At 42.8% G+C, this 23052-nt stretch overlaps 1 protein-coding gene across 4 annotated transcripts in view; it reads left to right on the top strand.

Moving 5' to 3' along the window:
* Positions 1–23052, top strand: part of LOC127582697 (zinc finger and BTB domain-containing protein 7A-like) — a 131287-nt gene that overhangs the window by 49751 nt on the left and 58484 nt on the right. The gene's annotated exons all lie outside the window — the stretch shown is intronic.

The following is a 23052-nucleotide window of genomic DNA, read 5'->3' on the forward strand; positions in this document are numbered from 1 at the left end:
CCGAATCTGGGTCGACCATGATGCCAATCTAAACTAATTCCATATGCCTGCACGTGGTCTGTATCCCTCTCTTCCCTGCATGTTCACGTGCCTGTCTAAATGCTGCTTAAATGTTCTTGCACTTTTTTTTTACCACCCCATCCACCTATCTTGCTACTTTCAGGGAGCTATGGACTTGCACCCCAAGATCCCTCTGTACATCAATGCTCCTCAGGGCTCTGCTATTTGTTGTATATTTCCTTTTGCATATGACAATACAGTACCTCACACCCGTCTGGATTAAACTCCATCTGCCATTTCTCTGCCCAATCCCAGCTGATCTATATCCTGCCGTATCTTTAGTGACTACCTTCACTTTCCAGAATTCCACCAATTTTTGTGTCATCTGCAAACTTGCTAATCAGGCCATCTACACTTTCATCCAGATCATACATAGGTCCCAGCACTATTTTCCTGTGCAACACCTCCAGTCAGTGAAACACACTGCAGTCTGTCTTCGTGCCAATTTTGAATCCAACCTACCATCTGACTTATTCTTCTGGATCAGCCTACCATGGGAGACCTTGTCACATCGGAGGTGCCATTGTTCGGATTAGAAATTAACCTGAGACCACATCTGCCTTCCTGAGGTAGACACAAAATCCCACAAACTTGTCTGAAGACAAACGGGGGGTACAAATGCAAGGAGAATCCACTAATAACACAATGAATAGTGAGGTTTCTGCTGGAATGGTGTCCAAATCTGGGCATCACACTTTGGGTATATATTTTGGAGAGGGTGCAGAGGAGTTTTCTTATCAGGCAGGAGAGACTTTACTTTTGTAGAGAGACTAAAGAATCTATAGCTGTTAACATTGAAAGGTTATCTGAAGATTTGAGGTGTTCAAGATGATGAAGTGTTTTGATGAAGAAAATCTAGTAGCCAGAGGAGCATTTTCCATCACTCCAGGGGTTCTGAAGATCTGGAAAGTGTTGCCTGAAAGGAAAATGGAAACAGATTTGGTTAGAAAAGTTTTGGATATATACTGCAAAGAATGGGGCAAATTACTCTTAAAGTGCTGGCACAGACACGATGGGCTGAATGGTCTTCATCTAATGCTGTAAGATTCTAGGACAGGGCTGTAAATCGGAATCTACATTCCCAGCACACTGATGACACCACAGACAATGCACTCTGTTCTTCATAGAATTGGAACTAATCTTATTTGGTAAAAATTCCTGAGATATCTAAAGATGGTATACAAATGCAAACTGTAACTATTGTTGCACAGTAAAAGCCTCCAGAGATTAAATTCGGCTCCTAAATAAAAGCTTGTAACAATGTTGTCAAAGCCTCCAACCATATCTGTGGAGAGCTCAACAACTTGAATTCTAGAAAATTAGAAATCATAAAACCCCACTTATCCTAACCTTTTTGTATGTTCAAAACAATGCAAGGATCTGAAGTCTCTGCCAGAACTTGTTGTTTTTTCATCCATTTCTGAAATGCTACATCCTCAATGGACGTTTGCTATCATAAGCTCAAGGGCAAGATGAGTCAGAGCAGCAACTTTTTATATTCATGAACAAGTGCTACATTTTGCACTAATGTGCACTGGAATCAGGAAACCAGATTACACAAGTTTAAAAAGGAGGCTGGGTATCTGTCTTTGAAAGGAACACCGAACGTAGCTGTTTCCACAGGATCTGAGCAACTTGTTAGTTGAATTGAACCTGCCTATCGAGTATAGGAGTTGAAGTTATGATGCATCTCTATAGAACTCTGGTTAGGCCGCATTTAGAGTATTGAGTGCAATTCTGTTCACCTCACTACAGGAAGGATGTCGAGGCTTTATAGAGTGTGCAGAGGAGGTTTACTAGGATGCTGCCTGGACTAGAAGGCATGTGCTATCAAGAGAGACTGGACAAACTTGGTCTCTGGAGCGGCAGAGGCTGAGGGGTGATCTGTTGGAAGTGTATAAAATTATGAGGGGCATAGATAGGGTAGACAAGCAATATCTTTTTCCCATTATTGAGCAATCCAATACCAGAAGGCATGCATTTAAGGTGAGAGGGGGTAGGTTCAGAAGAGACATGAGGGGTGAGTTTTTTTTCCCCCCAGAGTGGTGGATGCCTGGAATGCGTTGCCTGATAAGGTGGTGGAGGCTAATTCATTGGGGGCTTTTAAGAGGGGCTTGGATGGGCACATGAATGAGAGGAAAATAGAGGGATATGGGCATTCTGTAGGTAGGAGGGATTAGCTATGTTTGCACAACATTGTGGGCCAAAGGGCCTGTTCTGTGCTATACTCTTCTATGTTATTCTAAGATCTTTTAACGGACATCATTAGGATTTTTTGTTACAGAGAAAATAAATTAATCGCCCAAATGGTTTTCACTCACATTAGGATCTCAGTTTGGACACCATCCCCTCAACAATGATGTAAACAATGTTTCAAGAACAACCTATCACCAATCCCCATAAAGAGATATTAGGATAGATGATCAAAACCTTAGAGAAATTTAAGGAGGATAATGAATTACAGAGTTTTAAGAAAGGAAATACTGAATTCAAGGTCTTTACAACTAATGACATGGCCATTAATGATGGGGTAAGAGAAAGTCATGGATGTCCAAAAGGCCTAGTGTTCATCTGGACCACTGAGGAATAAAAATAAAGGCCCAATTCCTGTTAATCACACTTCAGTTCCCTACCCTCTGGAAACTAAGCCCACAGGAAGATCTGTAGTCCAATGAAATCACAAAGAATGATCTTGGACAATTGATGGATGTGGATTTACCCAAGCACACACCAGCATGTGAAGAGAATCACTGATTCACACGGCATAGAGAAAGTCATTTGGACTGTCAAGACTGGCCACTTCTTTCCCAGTTTCTGATTCACTAGCAAGCCCAGAATTGATTGCCCATCACCGGTTGCTGTGTGGTTTGGCAGGTCACTTCACAGAGCAGCTAAGAGTCAAGCACATCACTTTGGATCTGTGGTTCCATCTGGACCAGATATGTAGATTTACTCTGCTCAGAAGAATGAAACAGTTTTTCTTACAACAATCCATTTCTTTCCCAGTCACCATTACTTTAACCTAGATTTTTATTGCTGTTTTAATTAATTATTTGAATTAAAATCCCTAGTTGTTCGAGTTATACTCAAGCACATCTCCAGATTATTAGACCACTGAAATAATCTTTAAGCCATGTTTCCCTTAACCAGGCAAATTGTTTCTTTTCAAAAGAGAATTGCATATATGCTTGCAAGTTACTACTGAATCTGCATCCACCACCATTTCAGACAAGTGAATTCCAGTTCTTTTGCCAAGTATTTTGTTTCTTTGTCCTCCAGCTACTCGCCCCTCTGTCACTGGAAAATTTGTCCTGGTTCCAGCAAGAGGGTGTGAAAGCTCAATAGAACTGTACATTTGTTCTTTACATTCCTGTTGTCTTCATACCTCTGCAGAATTTGTATAGTTCTTGCTGTATGGTGGGGGGGCTTTATACTTGATCTTAGTGCAAATAAAACAGGTTCTCTCCTAGAACCTAGTACGTGAGCAACAAAGCAACACCAGAAACACAAGCTAATTTTTTCCCTCTAAATTATTTGCTGTAATGATAGTTTAGCTCGCAAGCTAAGGTAACTCGAGTTGCCTTTATTCCTCTTGGTCTTTCAATTAAGAAGGTCACTCGGCTTGTATGCCTGACAGCTCCCAATTTCTGGGGTACAACCCTTCAGGGTACACAAAATGCACATGTTGTTACAGTAAGCATTGGCAGCCCATGTGAATAGCTGCATTGCAACAGAGTCCAACCCAGTCTTCACTGATTGTCCCCTGGATGTGAAAGTAAGTCACAAAACTGATTGAAAGGAATCTTGATTGATTTCTCAGTTCAACCACTGTCCAGTTTAAAACAGGCCATTCAGCCCCTTGAGTTTTCTCTAACATTTAATTAGACCACGGTTCGCCTGCATTATAAATACATTCACCCACCTTTGTACCATATCCTTTAATTCCCCCCACACCAACAAAATTCTAATGATCACAGATTATTCTGTTTTCCCTTGCTGCCCAATTATTTGGAAAAGATTTCCAGACTTCCATAATACTTCGTGTGAAAAGGTTTTTCCTGATTTCCTTCAATAGCTTGCTTTTATAGCGCCTCTTAACCAAATAAACTGAATCACAGTAGAAGTGTTCAAAAAAAGTATATTGGGACTGAGCTGGATGAGGACTTATTAGTAAGGATTCAGCCACATGCAGACTTCATCCAAGTATGGATTGATAAGTGGCAAGTAACATTTGTACCACAAAAGTGCGAGACAATGACTATCTCTGCAGAGAGAGAGTCTAACCACCTATGTTTGTCATTCAATGGTGTTTATCATTGCTGACTTCCCCCACCATCAATGTCCATTGACCAGAAACTCACTAGTCCAGCCTCATAAATACCTTGGTGATGAGAGCAGGACAGAAGCTGGGTATTATGCAGCAAGAAACTCTCCGGATACCTCAATCCCTTGCCTCCATCTCCAGAGCACAAGTCAGGAGTGGGGTAGAATATTTTCCACTTACAATGATGAATACACCTCCAACAGCCCTCAGGAAGCTTGACACCATGTAGCCCGTTTGATTGGTACCTAATCCACCATCACATCAGCAGTTAGCGCGACGCTATTACAGCGCCAGCGATCGGGGTTCGATTCCTGTCGCTGTCTGTAAGGAGTTTGTATGTTCTCCCGTGGCTGTGTGGGTTTCCTCCGAGTGCTCCGGTTTCCTCCCACATTGCAAAGACGTAAGGGTAGGTTAATTTGGGTTTAAAATGGGCGGCGCGGACTCTTTGGGCTGGAATGGCCTGTTACCACTCTGTAAATAAAATTCTTTTTAAAAAAAAAATTCTAAACATTCATTCCCTCCACACCATTGCACAGTGGCTGCAGTATGTACTGTGTACAAAATTAACTGCAATCACTTACCTAGGCTTCTCCAGCAGAACTTCTCAAGCCAACAGCCTCCACTACCAAGAGGACAAGGTCAGTAAGTGTGTGGGAACACCACCACCTGCAGGTTCCCCCTCCAAAAACCACACCCATCCTGACATGGAAATATATCATTCTTCCTTCATCATTACTAGGTCTATACCCAGGAACTGGCTACTCAATAGCACTGTGGGAGCACCTTCACCTGATTACAGCAGTGGTTCAAGAAGGTAGCTCCACACCTTTTCAATGGCATTTAGGAATGGATAATAGACGTTGACCTTGCTAGCAATCCCCTAATCCCAAATGCAGTAAAACTCCGATAACCTGGCACCCAGGGACTTTGGGAGTGCGGGACTAGCAGATTTTCTGGACTATTGGATGTTGCTCATTACCACAATACAGTTTTATTTCACCTTATCACACAGGAATATAATAAATTTTCTAATGAACCTAGTAAATTCAAAGGGAACAGGAAACTGAGTCCCAATCAGTTTAAAGGAAACACAGGAAACAGAACCTAGTGAGTTTCAACTTGTAAGTAACTTTTCAGCAGAACAAGCTGAAACATATGAACACTTCAACTCCAATTGCACACCTACTGACTTGCACACCTACTGACATTCAGTAATGGCAGTGTAGTTGCAGTCAAAGTTGGTGTGACTTGTAAGTTTAATGGAGCCATATTTAGCGATCTAAATGGTCATAACTGATTTGATGTCCACTTTTCTGTTGAGTATTCTCCAGAATTTGAACTGTAATGATTCTAGTATTAAGAAAGCTTGTAATTGGTTCAAAAGAGACAGAAAAAACAGTTAACCTTTTAGGTCAATGCAGGGTCATCAGTGTGAAACATGAAATCCTTGACTGTCCACAGATGCAGCCTGACCTGCTGAGTATTTCCAGCATTTTCAGTTTTTACTTGTTATTAGTTAAATACAAAAATATGAGTAGATTTTACCATGTGTTTAGTAGGGTTCCAGGCCAGGTCAGCATAAGAATCGTGGTTAAAATTATCTAATTCACTGAGCTTAATTATTGCAAGGACTTGGTTTAAACAAAAGGAACATCAAATTATATTACCGCACTGCTTACAAAAGGATCTACTTCCAGGCCTGTTCCAGACTCCCTGAATTGATCACCATAAACGACATTTAACCCTGGTACAATAAGAATTGTCCATGGCTGTTATCACCCATGGATCAGTCAGTCTCGGTGTCAGTGGCTTTGTCAAAGCACCTGGTTTTGAGTCCTCAAGCTCCTTCAGCAGCTTCTTTGAAATCTACCTTTTTGTTTAAGACTTTAGTCACCACTCCCAATCTCTCTGAGGTTTGGTGTGAGGTGTTTATGTAGAGTCATACAGTCACAGACAGATACAGCAGGGAAATGGGTCTTTCAGCCCACCAAGTCTGCCCTGACCAACAGCCACCCTTTACACCAACCCTACATTAATTCCATTTTTTTTTATTCTCCCCACATTCTCCGGCTTCTACCATTCAGCTGCACACTAGGGTCAATTTACAGTGGCTCATAAACCTACCAACCCCACATCTTTGGGATGCCGGAGGAAACTGGAGCACCCAGAGGAAAAGGGAGAACATGCAAACTCCACACAGACAGCACCCGAGGTCAGGGTTGAACCTGGGTCTCTAGTACTGAGGCAGCAGCTCGACTAGCTGCACCACTGTGGGAGTAAACCTCTGAAGCATGAGGGGACTGCTTAAATTAAAAAATGTTTTGGCCTTTGGAAGCTATCGACCAAGCACCACTTGTTCTCACCTGCTGCAAGGGTACACCATTATGTACCGTACACGGGAGAATTTTCTCCACAATCTCCAACTGCTGTAGGTGGATTGTGAAGATCACATGAGCAGGCAGGGGATAAGTGGGTTACCATAGAAGCGTGGAACGATACAGGTCCTTCGGCCCACCATGTTGTGCTGACCTTTAAACTACGCCTAAGACTACCTAACCCCTTCCTCCCACATATCCCCCTATTTTAAATTCCTCCATGTGCTTATCTAACAATCTCTTGAACTTGACCAACATACCTGCCTCCACCACCACCCCAGGCAGCGCATTCCATGCACCAACCACTCTGGGTTAAAAAACCTCCCTCTGATATCTCCCTTGAACTTCCCATCCATTACTTTAAAGCCATGCCCACTTGTATTGAGCATTGGTGCCCTGGGAAAGAGGCACTGGTTGTCCACTCTATCTATTCCTCTTAATATTTTGTATACCTCTATCATGTCTCCCCTCATCCTCCTCTTCAAAGAGTAAAGCCCTAGTCTCTCCTCATAATGCATACTCTCCAAACCAGGCAGCATCCTGGTAGATCTCCTCTACACCCTCTCTAAAGCTTCCACATCCTTCCTATAATGAGGCGACCAGAACTGGCCACAGTACTCCAAGTGTGGTCTAACCAGAGTTTTGTAGAGCTGCATCATTGTTAGAGAAAGAAAAGGTGGGGATATCGGAGGCAAGTTGTTGAGGGAGGAGGATGGTGGAGCTGGAAGCAATCTCAAAGGGAGAAAGGCTGAATAAGGAAGATGCCTGTTTGGAGGAAGATGTAATCATCAACCTCCAGAAGATCAGGAATGATCAAGCCATTTAGCCAATGCAGAAACGCTTCTCAATCCTCTAGTTGATAGCTGTTTCAGTGCTGAGGTCCAACCCTCGAGTTTGCATGGCGTGTGCAATGGCAGAATTTTGGCCGAGTGACTGCACACCCATGCTGTAGGCTGTCTGTCATTGCCCTGTGGTCTTTGTGCACCCATATGTCACACTTTGAAGTGCAGGAACAATTTAAGCCCAGAGACCTGCTGCAACCTGAAACTTGCCTTGCAAGTACAGGTTTGGGCCCCATGCTCTATGTAAACCACTTTCCCCTGCTGCCACTTGCCTCTCTCTACTTTGATTTCACTACCACCCCACCCAATTCTCGCCTTTTATCATAGAGCCTTCAACCTGGAAACAGGATCTTCAGCCTAACCAGCATTTATTCCCCTTGTGAGCAAGTGATCAGAACTTCACCCTTCCTGTTTCGAATCCTTCTATCCCCTTGTTCGTTTAAAATAAGATTGGATGAATGGAAGAATGGTATTGTTTCTGTCTCAATCACCAGTCCCGGATGTCAGTTCCACAGGTTCAAAGCTCTCCTTCAATGATCTCTCTTGCTCTAACTCTCTTGGCTCTTCCTCAAAGGGTGGTGGAAGCAGAGTATTTGGATATTTTTATGGCAGAGATGGATAGGTTATTGATAAGCAGAGGTTACCGGGATTAGTTATGAATGGGAGTTGAGGTTGCATTTGGAGCAGCCATAATCTCATTGAATTTTGGACCAGGCTCGAGGGGCCGAATGGCCTCCACCTGCTTCGAATTCCTACTAATCTGTATCTTTACTTTGATCTGGAACTAGATTCCAATCCTGCTCGAAATGGTATGTTTCTGTCTACCTAATAGGTCCGTCAGCATATGTGGAGAGGAAAACAAAGTTACTGTTTCGGGTTACTAACTGTTTATCAGATCCAGCTCTGATGAGAGGCCATCAACCTGAAACATTAACTCTGTTTCTCCCCATAGCTGCTGCCTCACCTGCTGAGTATTTCCAATATTTTTTGCTTTACCTCAGATTTCCAGCGTCCATGGTATTTGCATGGTTTCTGTTCCATAATTTTAAATATTTCTACATATCTGCTCCTAGTTCGTGTTAATCAAATGGAAAGAAGATTTGTCTGACTTTCTTATTGTATCTCATTTGAATCTGCATTGATGCTTTGGAAAGAGTACAACATTAATGCAGAGTGAGCTCCAATACTGCAAATAATAGTACCACACTTAGAGTACTGTGTCCAGTTCTGGCCGCTTCATTATAGGAAGGATGTGGAAGTGTTGGAAAGGGTGCAGAGGAGATTTACCAGGATGCTGCCTAGTTTAGAGAGTATGGATTATGAGGAGAGACTAAGGGAGCTAGGGCTTTACTCTTTGGAGAGAAGGAGGATGAGACGAGACATGATAGAGGTGTACAAAATATTAAGAGGAATAGATAGAATAGACAGCCAGCACCTCTTTCCCAGGGCACCAATGCTCAATACAAGAGGGCATAGCTTTAAAGTAATGGGTGGGAAGTTCAAGGGAGATATCAGAGGAAGGTTTTTTACCCAGAGAGTGGTTGGTGCATGGAATGCGCTGCCTGGGGTGGTGGTGGAGGCAGGTACGTTGGTCAAATTCAAGAGATTGCTAGATAATCATATGGAGGAATTTAAAATAGAGGGATATGTGGGAGGAAGGGGTTAGGTAGACTTAAATGAGGTTTAAAGGTCGGCACAACATTGTGGGCTGAAGGGCCTGTATTGTGCTGTATTGTTCTATGATTCTATGAAATAATAGTCTAAACTTAAGGATTTATACAGTGGACATCACTACTTTTGTTTTAATCAACATGGGTCTTTAATAAGAGCTTGTGCTAGAAACCCTCAGATCAGGCAGCATCTATGGGGACAGAAATAGAGTTAATGGACCAGAAACTGCCAGTGCACTGTTGTTTAAATGGCTTTCAAGTGCAGGAGTCTGGGCCTTACTGAATGACAGATGGCATAGCATCTGAGACCAGCAGTGAGGCCCAGTACTGCTGAGACTGGGGAACTCGCCATTCCAATCCTCTACCAGGTCACGCTTGGCCCAGAGTCCAAAAAACATCAATTTCACTGGAGATTCTAGACATGTAGATAAAAAGCAAACAGAAGGTAAGTGATTTTTAATTATGTTGCCTCAGTTACTTTTTCTTTTGCAAGTGCTTTTAATCAACATTAATTTTTAAAATTATTTCAATTTTTCTAAAGATGCTTCACGGCTGATAAAGCTCCATCTGTAGCTTTACTGGCATTGTGGGTCTTTGGGGGAAACTGGACTTGCTCACCCACAGTCCAGTCGTCTTTCCGACCACACCACTGGACGTGAGGGTTTGGAACTCCATTGAGATGGGCCTTTCGTATCTGACCCAGCAAACTGTGGGCTGCAGAGATTATACGGGGCAACTGCAGCCAGCAGAACCAATCCATCCCTCTGCAGACTTTCAAACACAAATGTTTGTGCATTGCTGGCTGAGCCAGAATATGTAGCATACAATCTTGTCTTCCTGTGCAGGTGTTTATTCCGCATAATTACTTGGAATGGCAAGAGATGGCAGGGTTATTCTTTGTGGAGAAGAGGCCGTGCAGAAACTTGATAGGTATTCAAGATCCCAAACAGGTTTGATACAGCAAATGAGGAAAGGCTGTTTCCCTTGGCAAGGGTATCAATAACTAGAGGACACAATAATTGGCAAAAAAGCTGTGGTAGATGAGAAAAATTTAATTTACACATTTAGGTACAATCTGGAATCCACTGCCTGAAAAGTTGGCAGCAACAAATTCAGTAGTACTTAAAAGCAAAAATAAATGTTGAATGGCTACGGGAAAACAGCAGGGGAGTAGAACTAATCAGTGGATTTTTCAAAGAGCTGGCACAGGGACAGTGTGTGGAATGGCCTCATTTTGTCCTGTAATGGAGATGTTATATCTTTGCACTGTACTGCTGCCGCAAAACAACAGATTTCACGACGTGTAAGTCAGTGATGATAAATCTGATTCTGACTGTGAAAGAGAATCTTCCTTGTCATTCAGGATGCTTTTACCAGGAAACAATAGAACAGAACGTGGCCCAGCATGCAACACAGCTGGTCGATTCACTCAACTGGCAGATGTGTGCTGGGAGGAGAGCCTGCTCGAACAGTCCTGAATTTGGACACCGCCCTTTAGTTCCCCCTGAGGCACAGTTTTCAAATGGAAATCTATATTTATGCTATTGTCATGGGCACATCTTGTGCATTATGTTGATGACATTTGCATACAGAAATGTGGGTAAAGTCATCAAAGGCAAATGATTCAGCTCACTAACCCTGGCTCAACACCTATGATTAGTTTATGGAGTGGGAGATGGGAAGGAAATGCTTGTGTGACCCCTTGTGTGAATTAGGATGACCCCATATTTATCTCTGAAACAATACAAGTAAAAAAAACCAGGTGATTATAGCACATTATGAGATCTTGCTATGCAAAATGGGGTTGCCGCATTTCCTGCATTACAGCAGTGATTGTTTAAAATACTTGATCACCATGAAGTAATCTGGGGAAAAAGGTGATACACAAATGAAAGGTTTTTCTTGGATCAAGAGCAGCCACATTAACCTGGAATGTTGCTTATAAATATTTTTTATTTTAACAAAAACTGATCGGTCATCACTTGTTGAGTTGTGGTTTTGGAGAATGGAGCTGTGAGATATCTTAGTAGGTTTTCATCATGCAAAGTAGAGGAACTGAGGCAGCTGTAGTCCCACCTCCTGCCAGCCTCGGTTACCATGCGCACTACAATCAGTGGAAATGTTACTGCAGCTAAATGTGTAGTCTTCTCAGAATGCAATAAACATGTCGCAGGAAAGCACCAACTTTAGCCCCTCTACCTCGAACAGATTGGGTAGAAAGAGGAGATTTAGAGGAAGTCTGAGGCTGGAGGCAGAGACTTTCAACATTTAAGACGAGCACTAGAATCAGAGAAATAAAGGACTGCAGATGCTGGAATCTAGATGAAAAACACGATAATGCTGGAGGAACTCAGCAGCCCAGGCAGCATCCGTGGAGAAAAGCAGGCGGTCAACATTTCGGGTCAGGACCCTTCTTCGGGACTGAAGATATGAAACTGGGAAGCCCAATACATTGGAGGGAAAAGCAGAGCAGTGATAGGTGGACAAAAGAGGGGAGGCGGGGTGATAGGTAGATGCAGGTAAGAGGTAGTGATAGGCAGGTGCTCTGCCTTTCCCTCCTATATATTGGGCTTCCCCTTTTCCTATCTTCAGTCCTGAAGAAGGATCCTGACCCAAAATGTTGACCGCCTGCTTTTCTCCATGTGTACTGTCTGGCTTGCTGAGTTCCTCCAGCATCAGAGCACTAGAATCACCAAGGCATAGAAAACCAGGACAAGTGCTGGAGAATAGAATCAGTATAAATCGACCCTTGATGGCTGGCCTGTTCCTATGCTGTACGATGCCTTGAATCTATCTTGGGAATTCCCACTTGCCCAAGTGTCCCCAGACTATTCCACTGGTGATATTGTTAACACGGAAGTTTTGCTGCTGTCTGAATTTGAATTGTAAAATAATTTTGCCACCAGCAATCCCATCAAAGTAGTGTTTCCCTTTTTCTTTCCCCAACTCTCCTGCTCCTGTTAATTTTGTATGAGTTGCCTTTTGTCAGCGAGTGGTTGTGTTCGGAAAATTACTGTTCTCTTGCCCGATCTTAATGAATTCATCCTTTGGATCTGTTCATCCTATTTCCACACAAGTGGCATGTATACATATATTTACCCCTCTTCCAATGTCACTAAAACACATCATTCATGGGACGTTCCTGTGCAGTAAATAGTTTCCACTTTTGCCTACATTAAAAAAAAATGCTTACATTTTAATGAGTACTTTATTGGCTGGTAAACACTTTGGTACGTCCCAAGTACCTGTAAGGCAGTCACTACTGTTCACTTACAGCAGGGAATTTGGATTTTTGTGAGTGTAGTTTACAAGCTGTAAGATGAACAGTGAAGCAGCTGTCAATGTATACGTGCCACTTGTGTGAAAACAGGATGAACAGGTCCAAGGGATGAATTCAGTAAGATTGGGCAACAGAGCAGTTATCTTCCTCCCACAACCACTCGGTGAGAAAGGCAACTCATTCAAAGTTAACAGGAGCAGGAGGGTTGGGAAAAGTAAAAAAGGAAGCACTACAACTTAATGGATTGTTGGTGGCAAAGTTATTTTACCTCACAAGTTCACAGGTGGGGATTTAAACGAACAAGAAGAAAGAATGTTCAGAACTGATGCAAATGTGACATAGCAGTCTCCTGATCGACTGTGGGATTTAACAACCTCCCTCTACTCATTCAGAGGAGCCTTGGGTCAGTCTACAGAAGGCCGGTGATATAAAAATAGAAAACGTTTGAAGTACTCAGCAGGTCAGGCAGCATCCATGGAGCAAGAAATAGGGCGGCCTTTCATGGTAAACCAATGTTGAAAGTGATATAAAAAGTCATTTCCAGTATTATCCCAAGACCTCTGTTGCTATGTGCAGCGTAAGAAACAAGGTAGTGATATCCCTGGATTGTGTTTTCAGTTTGATTTAAATTGTGTTGTACAAAAAACTATGATTTTAAAACACAAAAAAAAACTGTAGATACTGGATATCTGAAATAACAGAATGAATGTTTCAGGTCACTGACCCTTCATCAGATATTATCAGTTTTAATGAAAGCTCATCAGCCTGTCGTATTCAGGTGTTTTTCACCATAGATGCTGCCTAACCTGCTGAATATCTTCAACATTTTCTGTGCATTGTTCCCCATTGTGTGCACTTGTTTTGTGCTTTAGTAATCCTGTGGCTTCTCTCTGAGTGACTAACTGACTGAGGTAGAGGGCATTGTATGGGATGCATTGATTTCTTTTAAAATTCCAGATGTGGCTGAATTTTGGCAATATGATGCTTAATGTCCATACCAAGTTACTCAAGTACTTTGATGCAACAGACTGCTTGCCAGGCATTTTGTGAGGTGAGGCACCTGGGTCAGTTTGTTGGTGCCCCTTGTGAACTGGGCAAGGATAGCAGGTTTTCTTCCCTCAAATGTGAATTTTTTACAGCATGACTGACGTGGTCACTAACTGACACCAATCTGCTTTATTTATTTGCAATTTTTTTTCTTTAATTGAGTTCAAATCTTAAACTACCATGGTGGGATGTGAATTTGCTTTCTTGGATTACTGATCCAGACTCCAAAGCCTCTTCCAAGAGGATGAAGCTGCAAGACCACTTTGCAGCCATTGGCTCTAATCTGAACCTTTCTCTACCTGGCAAAGGCAATTCAGCAGACTTGTAGGTACAGACAACATGCAGAATATAAATTGAGCGTAAAATTATACTATACAGTGAAAATAAAAGCCTGTGCGAAAACAAGACCTTAATGCAAAAAAAAACAAAGACACAATCGAAGACAAGTCCATGGTAGTGCAAGAGGTGGTCCGTAGTGTTCCGTAGCTGAGGTACATTTAGGGTTGAGCAGGTTGGTTCAAGAACCTGATGGTTGTAGGAAAGTAGCTGTTCCTGAACCTGGTGGTGTGGGACTTCAGGCAGCTGTACCTCCTGCCCGATGGTAGCAGTGAGAAGAGGGTATGGCCTGCATTGGGGTACTTGTGTAGAAACATTCAACATTTATTAATCAGTTATATAACACAGGGCCATTAGGTCTGTAATCCAAATTGTTTTAGAGTAAGCATTTGGAAACACTGGTTATATGGCAAAGCAATGTCTGATGCGTTTACCTATGCAGGTACTAGCTTCGATGATGTTCATTCTTCTGCTGGTTTCCTCCTCGATGAGTTCTTAGGAGAGGAGGGAACTGGATCAATTCCCTTCAGTGCCAATCATGGTGCTGAGGACAAAAACAAAACTTGTAGCAAATAAACTTACTTGCTGCACCAGTTTCTCCTCCATCTCAGTTCAGAGTCTCCACCTACCCCAAGTGCCCTTTACACACGCAGATCAGTTGAAACCAAATAACTTGCAGGATGCCTGTGATCTACCCACCCCTTCCTGTCCACTTGAGATGGATATCTCCCCTTGCTGCTCAGAGGCGTTGTTGGGGAAGAGGTGGAAGCTAAAAATGGGTCAAGTTCCTGTTAACTATACTTCTGGGCAACCTTCAAGCACAGTGTAAATCCAAATTGATTTATAATGGAAAAAGCATGATTTCATTCAGAGAATAGAGACTCTGATATCCGCACAAACCTGTTTTCCAACAAGAGCTCACTCATTTCCAAGAAGGAGCTGATTATTGTTTTAAAACCTACATGCCCTTGATCAAGGGGGAGAAATAATGACTGAGAACGTAATGATGATTAATCCGTTAGTTATCCACATTGTGCAGATGCTTGTGGGTGTCGCTGTAAAATTAGGAGGTTGCTGCCTGAATGAAAGAGCTTTAGTCACAGAAACAAGCCAGGAAGTAAATGCATGAAATAAATTATGTCATAAAGCACCAAATACACATTCGCATAATGTTGGGGAGGATTTTCACTGAATAGTTGAATCTAGCAAAATCAGCAGGGGATGTTTTATGCTTTTGACTACAGTTTTCAAACAGCAACGTTGTTCCTGATGTGACACAATAACAGAGTACCTGTTTCCTCTTCAAAGCAACGTCATGAAGTAAAAAGGCAGAAACTTGCCACTCTATTACGCAAAGCCTTGAGCACAAAAACCTCAGCCAATGCTCCAGTGCGATGTTTGAACATAAAACATACAGCACAGTACAGGCCCTTCAGCCCATGATGTTGTGCCGACCTATATAAACTTTATCCACATTCAATCTATCCCCCTCTCTACTTCACCTCCCATAACCCTCTCTTTTTCATTCATCCATGTGCCTATTTAAAAGTCTTTTAAGTGACCCTATCGTTATGGCCCCTACCACCACTCACCACTCTCTGTGTAAAAGACCTACCTCTGACACCTCCCCTGAATTTTCCTCCACGCACCTTAAATGGATGATCTCTGGTATTGGCCATTACCGCCCTGGGGAAAAGGTGTTGGCTGTCCACTGTCTATGCCTCTCATAATCTTATGTACCTCTATCAAGTCGCCTCTTGTCCTCTGTCGCTCCAAAGAGAAAAGCCCCAACTCTCTCAACCTCTCCTCATGTTGAAGAAGTGCTGCACTGTTGCAGATCATTTCTAGAACATAGAACACTACAGCACAGTACAGGCCCTTCAGCCCACAATGTTGTGCTGACATCTTATCCTGCTCTAATATCCATCTAATCCCTCACCTCCTGCCCCCAAATGTTAACCCTTCCCTCCCATTTCTCTATCATTCATATGGCTATCTAAGAGTCTCTTAAATGTCCCTAATGTACCTGCCTCCACAACCTCTGCTGGTAGTGCATTCCACGCACCCAATACTCTGTGTAATTATGCCCCCTCGTGTTAGCCATTTTCGCCCTGGGAAAAAGTCTCTGACTGTCCACTCAATCTATGCCTCTTATCATGTACACCTCTATCAAGTCACCTCTCATCCTCCTCCTCTCCAAAGAGAAAAGCCCTGACTCACTCAATCTATCCTCATAAGACATGGTCTCCAATCCAGGCAGCATCCTGGTGAATCTCCTCTGCACCCTCTCTAAAACTTCCACATCCTTCCTATAATGAGGTGACCAGAACAGAACACAATACTCCAAGTGTGATCTGACCAGAGTTCTATAGAGCTGCAACATCACCTCGTGGCTCTTGAACTCAATACCCCGACTAATGAAGGCCAACAGGCCATACGTCTTCTTAACAACCCTATCGACCTGTGCGGCAACTGTGAGGGATCTGTGAATGTGGACCCCAAGATCTCTCTGTTCCTCCACATGCTAAGAGTCCTGCCATTAACCTTGTATTCTGCCTTCAAATTCGATCTTCCAAAGTGCATCACTTCACACTTTTCTGGGTTGAACTCCATCTGTCACCACTGGTTTCTTTCAGATGAAACTTTACACCAAGGCCCCTCCTCTGTAATGGAAATGGGATCCCATGGAAATATTCTGAAGAGTAGGAAAGTTCTTTGTGATTCCAAGCCATTATTTATCCATAAAATTAGAAATACTAAATACAAATTAGCTCAGTGCTTTTCAACCTATTTCTTCTCACAGTAAATGGAGGATTAGTGGATATCCCTGCAACTTAAAGAAATGTCTTCTGCAATCATTGTCCCTATTAAAAATAAATCAAGTGTCAGCTTTATCTACTTTGCACAAAATTTGAAGTTCTTACTTGTAAAACTTATAAAGATGCACAACATAATGGCTCCCGATTTGTGTGTGGATAGTGGAAAGGCTTTGCACAGTCAACAGCGGTGAGCCACTTGCCACAGGATCCCAAGTCTCTGATCCGTTGTTGTAGTCACAGTAAGCTCTAGCTAGGTTTCGGTGCTGACCCCCGGGATATTGATGGTGTGGAACTCAGCAATGTTAATGCCACTGGATATCAAGGGTAGGTGGTCAGACTCTCTCTTTTGGGAGATGGTCATTACTGGCACTTCTGTGGCATGGGTGTTATTTGACTCGTAGCCTGAATATTGTTTAGCCCATTCGTTTGTGGACTGCTTCATTTGCTGAGGAGTTGTAAATGGAATTGGAGATTGTGCAATCAACAGTGAATGTACCCAGTTCTAACTTCATGAGGAAATAGGTTAGTTAATAAAAGAGCTGATGTTTGTTGGGATCAGGACACTGCTCTGAGGAACTGAAGCCCCTTGACTTGGATGATTGACTTCCAATAACCACAACATCTTTCTGTGTTTGTGAAAAATCTCAGCCATTGAAGAGAGTTTTCTCTTTGATTCCCACTGGCTTCAGTTTCACCAGGGCTCCTTGATACCACTTTCAAATGCTGCCTTCTTGTCAGGGCAGTCGCTGTTACCTGGCCTCTTAAGATTCAGCTTTTTGGTCTATAACTGTATTAAGGCTGTGTCAAAGAGCAATGTGTTCATGATGATACCCAAACCGAGCAGGATTTTGGTCGTGTCATTTCATTACACCGCCGACAACCCTTTCCATTACTTTGCTGATTGATTCAGATTTGTTCTGCTTTCCATGAACAGATGTACTTGGGCAATTTTGTGCAGAGTTGGGCCAATGCCAGTATTTTAACTGTACTGGAGTAGATTGGCTTGAGACATGTCTAGTTCTGGGGCACAGATCTTCAACACTATAACCAGGATGTTATCCCATTGCCTTCACTATATCCAGTGTTCTCAGCTATTTCTTGGCCATATAGAATGAATCATAATGGTTGAAGATTGGCTTCTGTGATGGTTGGAACTTCGGAAGGAACAACAGATTGAACTTACTACCCTGAAGATGATTGCAAATCCTTCAGCCTCGTTTTTGATACTTTCATTCTGGGGTCTGGCATCACTGAAGGTTGAGGTGATTTTGGAGCCTTCTGTTGGCTGTTCATCATCCACCATCATTGATGACTGGCTGTTTCAAGAGCTTTAATCTGACCTGTTGGTCGTGAGATAGCTTGGCTTCATCTAATGCTTGCTGCTTCACAAATGTAATCCTGTTTTGCAGCTTTACCAGGATAGAAACTCATTTTAAAGTTTTGCTGATGCTGTTCTTGGCATGCTCCGCTACACTAATTAAACTAGGCCAGATCCCCCAACTTGATAGTGCCAGTGGAGTGATGGATGTGTCCGGCTACGGTGGGATACATTTCAGCTGAGGCTGATAGCTCACAGTGCCTCATGGGTGACCTTTCAAATCATACTGAATTAATCCCACTTAACACAATGGCAATGCCACACAACACATGAAAGGGGACCTCATTGTTAAGACTGGAGTTGGCAACCTATCGACATCGACCTGATGTAGGGTTTCAACCCCAAACATCAACAATTCCTTGCCCCCCCCCCCCACAGATGCTGCTCGACCCGCTGAGTTCCTCTGGACGATTGTTTGTTGCTCCAGATTCCAGCGTCTGCAGTCTCCTGTGTCTCCAGTAAGATGGAGTTTTGTCTCCTTGGTGCATGTTTGACCTGCTGCCACGTGACTTCATGGGGCTCAGAGGCAATGAGACACTTTCTCTACACTACTGTCCCACCACCACTGGTGGATTTTTATGATAATTTGATACCAATACTGAGACCAGTTTTTTTTTTCGAAATAAATTATCAGAAATTTACTTAATTGCGTTTAAAATTCCCAATGGCCATAGTGAGAATTGATCTCCCATCTATGGATTATCAGTCCAGGGCACTGGCTTGCTAGTCCTGAACCACTATCACTTGCGCTATACCCTGTCGTCTCCTCCAGCTCCTGGACTTCTACAAGGCCAGCCTCAGTGTTGCCTTCTGCCAAACCTTCCAAGCATCCTGCTTTCTGTGAACCAGTGCCTTGAAAATTTAATCATGATACCAGTACTGGTTTCAAATTGGTTTCCCATTTTCTAAGCTACCTAAAGTGCTTTACTGGCCATTGGATTTTTGGGATGTTCCCCAGGTTTCTGAACTGCGCTGGAAAAATGTCAAATCCTACCCAGACAACTGACTTAAGGACTTCTGTTAGAGTCATAGAGTCATAAAGCATGGAAACAGGCCTTTTGGTCCAACTAGTCCATGCCAACCAAAGTGGCCATCTAAGCTAGTCCCATTTGCCCGCATTTGGCCCATATCCCTCTAAACCTTTCCTATAGATTTTTATTTCACAAACCCATACTTTCGAATTCCAAGGAGCCAATACCCAGTTTTCACACTTTTTAAATTAATTCTTAGGGTAAAACGCCACAGGCAAGGCTGATATGTATTGTCTTGCTTGATCAGTTCCGAAGGCAGTGAAGAGTGAACCATGGGGGACCAGAGTCACGCATGGTGGGCTGGCTTTCTGACTTGAGCCCGACAGCTTTGGGTCAGATTGGGCACGGTAATGCTTGTTAGTCCTCGGGTTCAGGTCAGACCATGACTGGCTCTGTATTTACCATGCTTAAAAGCACCAACTATATTTTAGCAAGGTTTTTTTTGCACTACAGTGCTGGAAGAGTGCTGCATCCTGCGTACCTGGCACAAGATTGTCTGGATGGTAACCTTTATGGAAAGAGTTGGTGCTGTTATGGCAAAAACTTAAGTCCTTGGGTTCAGGTCAGTTTTAATTCTGTACCCAAGTGAATCACTCATGGGCCAGCCCAGGTAAGGACAGTAGGTTTCTATCCCTAGAGAGCATTAGTGAACCGGTTAGGCCTTAAATATTTGACAGTTTGGTCACTTTTGCTGATACCAGCTTTGTATTCTCTGTTGTAAATCGTGCTCCCTTATCCTGGTTGACTGACTTGTGTGCCCAGGAGAAACTGAGACAAGGGGTCTGGACGTTGTGGTGTAACTGGCTGGAAACAGTCCGGAGATGTTATCCTCCAAAAATCCACAGTGAAACAATAGCAGGAAGAACCCCAGAGGCAGAGGCCTGAAACTATGGCGTGTATCTCCCCGAGGTTGGAAAATGACTCATTGTGTGCTGCATTCTAAAGTAAAACCAGAAAAAGTGGAGATATCTATATTACCACAGCCATTACTGAATTTAAAATCAACTTGATCTTCATTCTCTCTTTCGATCATGTGGCTGCAACATCAAACTTTGGGGCTGTTACTGATCAATTTGTGAGCAATTTTTATTAAACATAAAAATATGATAATTCTGACTTGACCAGCCACCTCCCTCAGTTTTCCTGTTATGGCCCAAAGGTGCTCACCTTGAAATATTTGTCAGCTGTGTTTTATTGAAAGATACCTATTTAGTTTAGAATCTATGGTCTCCCTATTAGTGAGAGGATACCAGGCCATCATCAACTGCTCACTTTCATTCAGAGTTGAAAGGGATGGAAAAGGTATAACTGAGTTCCCATTGACAATCATTTATTCTGTTACCCAGCTTCAAAGAGAAACTGTTCTCTATCATTACTCCATATATGTATCTATCGGGGCCCCACTGGAGAGTGCTGTCAACTGCTGGATACCACAATATTAACTTAATTGCATTGTATCATTGCCTAGATCCACAAAATGAAATCTGTGGGTAATCGAGATAAAATGACCATAGAACCATAGAACACTACAACACAGAAAAACAGGCCATTCGGCCCTTCTCGTCTGTGCTGAAACGTTATTCCGCTAGTCCCATTTACCTGCACCCAGTCCATAACCCTCCAGACCTCTCCCGTCCATGTATCTATCCAATTTATTCTTAAAACTCAAGAGTGAGCCCGCATTTACTACATCAGATGGCAGCCCGTTCCGTACTCCCACCACTCTTTGAGTGAAGAAGTTCCCCCTAAACCTTTCCCCTTTCGCCCTAAAGCCATGTCCTCTCGTACTTATCTCTCCTAATTTAGGTGGAAAGAGCCTATTTGCATTAACTCTGTCTATACCCCTCATAATTTTGTAAACCTCTATCAAATCTCCCCTCATTCTTCTGCACTCCAAAGAATAAAGCCCTAACCTGTTCAATCTTTCCCTGTAACCCAACTCCTGAAGACCCAGCAACATTCTAGTAAATCTCCTCTGCACTCTTTCAATCTTACTGATATCCTTCCTATAGTTAGGTGACCAGAACTGCACGCAATACTCCAAATTTGGCCTCACCAATGTCTTATACAACCTCACCATAACATCCCAACCCCTGTACTCAATACTTTGATTTATGAATGCCAGGATGCCAAAAGCCTTTTTTACAAACCTGTCTACCTGCGACGCCACTTTCAGGGAATTACGTATCCGACATTGCAGAAGATGGAGGATCCTCGTGTTCCCACCTTGTGCTTTTGTCAGCCTTGGCTCAGTAGTGGCATCTTTGACTCTTTGATTTGGATTTTTGGGTTCAAGCCCCACTCCCCACTAAGTGACTTAACTTAGTTTGTCACTTCAATGCCGTACTTGGGGAGTGCACTAACTTCAGAAGTGCTGTCTCTCAGCTGAAACCTTAAGTCAACATCTTGCTCTGTCTGAGTCATAGGGTTGTACACCATGGTTTTACCCTGTACTACCTCAATGCACTGTTGTAATGAGTTGATCTGTACGATCGGTATGCAAGACAAGTTTTTTCACTGTACCTCGGTACACGTGACAATAAGTAACCAATTTACCCTTTGGCCCAACTCACTCACACCGACTGAGGTGCCTATCTGAGCAGGTCCCATTTGCCTGCGTTTGGCCCATATTCTTCTTGTTCATCTGGTAGCCTCTCGCAGCAGAGCAAAGTGTTCTTCTGATTCCTCCTCCTATCAACCTTCCTGGGTTTCCAATAATCGGTTATGGAGTATAATAAGATGATCTGAATGTGACGAAGTGCAGGTTCTCGTTTGAACTAGTAAAATAATGCCATTAGTTTATATTAATACAAACATTTTCTGCCAGGGCAAGACTATTCCAATTTGTATAGCTGACACTGAGCTTCAGAAGTAGAGACAGACACATTAGGACAGGTCAAAAACCTCCAATGGAAAGTGCTAATGTGAAGGTGCCCTCTGAAAAGGGAAACGACGACAATTGCCTCCTCTCTGCTCAATGGTCACTGAGGTTGGTGAAGTGAAAAATTTGATTGTGGGGTCGGCAGAACAACCTTTTGAAGTTCATAACTTGCAAAAGTTTATTGTAGCATGCAGACGTTAAAAATACTAGTAACTGATATTGGTGACATCACCAAAACGCCCACATGGGAATTTTTTTGGTTTAGATATTTTGATAATCTGCACAATTACAAGCTAAAGTTAACTCAATGCATCTGCAACATAAGCAATCCGGCCTGCATTCCAAGCTGGCCAGTAATAATCAGATTACGTATCAGTACTTTGGATATCCATGTAAATACCATTGGCCAGTGAACAACCTCCTGAGGTTTAGCTGCTCTCATCATTTTATGTCATGCTGTTGGTGTCTGGTGCAAGCTCTGATTATCACTTCCTTGTAAGTACCTGCTCCCGGCTATAATGACTTCATGCTGCATTTTGTGCTCCATACCCAGAGACTGTGTGTAATGGATGGAAACTGATGACACTTTATGATCTGGATCACCAATTTTTCATCTTGAGTGAAGTGCATTGAGCCATTGAATACTAATGCTCTGAACCAAAGTTGTGGAGGATACTATTAAGAATTCCTCTCGTGGAACTCGTAGTCAATAAATGCATCAGTGACCTTTGTGAATAACATATCATCTACACAAAGGGGATTCCACAAATCCTTGGGAGTATTAGCAGGAGGCAGGTAGGCATTTAGGAAACTTGCAGTGCATCTGTAGCAGGTTGAGAAATTTGCGTACTTCAGTAGCCCAGCCCTGAGCACATCATCCTTCCTATATTTGAATATTTCTTTTTTTGGATTTAAATGTTAGCTTCATATTGGGATTAAACAATTTGAAAGGGAGTTATTTCCTGCCAGTTTTGGGCAATTAATGAACAGATTAATTTGCAATAATTAA

Source organism: Pristis pectinata, chromosome 24 (assembly GCF_009764475.1).
Source record: "Pristis pectinata isolate sPriPec2 chromosome 24, sPriPec2.1.pri, whole genome shotgun sequence".
NCBI classification, from domain to species: Eukaryota; Metazoa; Chordata; class Chondrichthyes; order Rhinopristiformes; family Pristidae; genus Pristis; species Pristis pectinata.